Raw genomic sequence first — 2,647 nt, forward strand, 5'->3', positions numbered from 1 at the left:
ATCATCGTATCAGACGGCGGAGGCACCGCTTCACCCGGAATGCTCCTAGTGCCAGCAGCACTCCCAGCCGCTGACTCCTCTCCAGTCTCTCCGTGCGTGTTACCCTGTAACGCACCGGCGTCGTCTTCACCATCATCATCCTGTTCGTCGCGCTGTTCCTTCTCGATTTGAGTCGCTCCTTGAAACTTCCCGATTCGAGGGGACGTCCTCGTCTTGACCCGCTTCACCCGCGAACTCCTCGACTTTGTTTGCGTCTTCGTATCTGCCATCTTATCTCGTGATGCACGCGTTTCAGTTGTGTTTAGCCCCTGTATGACCACCATGAAACAGGCCAATTGTCTTGTCCGGCTGTGGGGCAGGTCGTACAGCTGCACCGTGCTGCGCTGCGTCGTTCGTGTCTGGCAGCCGATGACTCACGCTTTATTGCTGGCGGCTACTGCTGGGCGAGCCCTATCAAAAGGCGAGCGTTTGGACTTCGGTCTGAGCTAGTAGCTTTTTTATTTTAAACCCTTTACTTAATACTGATTATACTGTGGGGACGAAAGTCTCTGCTTTTAACTAGATAGCAACTTTCAGCAGTGGATGTCTAGGCTCGCACATCGATGAAGCACGCTGCGAACTGCGATACGTAATGCGAATTGCAGGGATTCAGTGAGTCATCGAAATTTTGAACGCATATTGCACTTCCGGATTAGTCCTGGAAGTATGCCTGTATCAGTGTCCGTACAACAAACTTGACTTTCTTCATTCCGTGTAGTCGGTGGAGGAGATGCCAGATGTGAAGTGTCTTGCGGTTGGTTTTCGGGACGACTGCGAGTCCTTTTAAATGTACTAAACTGTACTTCTCTTTGCTCCAAAAGTGGTGGCATGGCGCTTCAAGGCCGTTTCTCATTTAGGGACTTGGCGGCCCCGGGGTCGATTTGGTGCGACCAAGATGATAAGCTGCTAAAGAACTCGATGGATCTACAACCGGTAAGCGAGCTCACTGTAGCTGATGCAAAACGTCTTGGGGTCTTTGAGGGCATGAAGGCATAAAGGCCCCACAAAGCAATGTTTGTATTGTGGAGCGTGCGCTGTTCCTATGGCAAGAAAAAACATTTGCAGTTTGCCTTTGAGTATTACTACACAGGTGGACGGTGTGATTTTACGGATCTGTCGCGATACCGACTATGACAAGCTGGCGGTGGTACACGCACTGTAAGTTCTACGATGAGGGCTTGAAAAAACCATGTCATATTTCTGAACGGGGATGCTCCGGGGACGATTTGGTGCGACCAAGATGATAAGCTGCTAAAGAACTCGATGGATCTCCAACCGGTAAGCGAGCTCACTGTAGCTGATGCAAAACGTCTTGGGGGCTTTTCAGTGTACCCTAGTGCCGCTGTCTTTGAGGGCATGAAGGCATGAAGGCCCCACAAAGCAATGTTTGTATTGTGGAGCGTGCGCTGTTCCTATGGCAAGAAAAAACATTTGCAGTTTGCCTTTGAGTATTACTACACGGGTGGACGGTGTGATTTTACGGATCTGCCGCGATACCGACTATGACAAGCTGGCGGTGGTACACGTACTGTAGCTTTTACAATGGGGGCTTCAAACCCATGTCACATTTCTGAACGGGGATGCTCCGGGGACGATTTGGTGCGACCAAGATGATAAGCTGCTAAAGAACTCGATGGATCTCCAACCGGTAAGCGAGCTCACTGTAGCTGATGCAAAACGTCTTGGGGTCTTTGAGGGCATGAAGGCCCCACAAAGCAATGTTTGTATTGTGGAGCGTGCGCTGTTCCTATGGCAAGAAAAAAACATTTGTAGTTTGCCTTTGAGTATTACTACACGGGTGGACGGTGTGATTTTACGGATCTGCCGCGATACCGACTATGACAAGCTGGCGGTGGTACACGCACTGTAAGTTTTACGATGGGGGCTTCAAACCCATGTCACATATCTGAACGCAGATGCTCCGGGGACGATTTGGTGCGACCAAGATGATAAGCTGCTAAAGAACTCGATGGATCTCCAACCGGTAAGCGAGCTCACTGTAGCTGATGCAAAACGTCTTGGGGGCTTTTCAGTGTACCCTAGTGCCGCTGTCTTTGAGGGCATGAAGGCATGAAGGCCCCACAAAGCAATGTTTGTATTGTGGAGCGTGCGCTGTTCCTATGGCAAGAAAAAACATTTGCAGTTTGCCTTTGAGTATTACTACACGGGTGGACGGTGTGATTTTACGGATCTGCCGCGATACCGACTATGACAAGCTGGCGGTGGTACACGTACTGTAGCTTTTACAATGGGGGCCTCAAACCCAGGTCACATTTTTGAACGGGGATGCTCCGGGGACGATTTGGTGCGACCAAGATGATAAGCTGCTAAAGAACTCGATGGATCTCCAACCGGTAAGCGAGCTCACTGTAGCTGATGCAAAACGTCTTGGGGTCTTTGAGGGCATGAAGGCCCCACAAAGCAATGTTTGTATTGTGGAGCGTGCGCTGTTCCGGGAAAAACTAACGAGGGCCCTCCTAGAGAGGGCCCTCACCACAAAACGGGCAGACGTATGACCGTTAGTGCTGCAAATAGACCGTTAGTGACGCAGCCGTTAGTGATGCAAAAAGAACCGGTAGTGAATGCGAAAAAAATCCGTTAGGTGGAT

General features: G+C 50.3%; 1 non-coding gene across 1 annotated transcript; it reads left to right on the top strand.

Annotated features, from left to right (window-relative positions):
* Positions 1 to 567: 567 nt before the first annotated feature.
* On the top strand, positions 568 to 723 carry PITG_33489. The gene has a single exon (XR_009934883.1). It is a non-coding gene; the product is annotated as a 5.8S ribosomal RNA (ribosomal RNA).
* The last annotated feature ends 1,924 nt before the right edge of the window (positions 724 to 2,647 follow it).

This window comes from Phytophthora infestans, genomic scaffold (assembly GCF_000142945.1).
Source record: "Phytophthora infestans T30-4 supercont1.250 genomic scaffold, whole genome shotgun sequence".
In the NCBI taxonomy this organism is placed as follows: domain Eukaryota; phylum Oomycota; class Peronosporomycetes; order Peronosporales; family Peronosporaceae; genus Phytophthora; species Phytophthora infestans.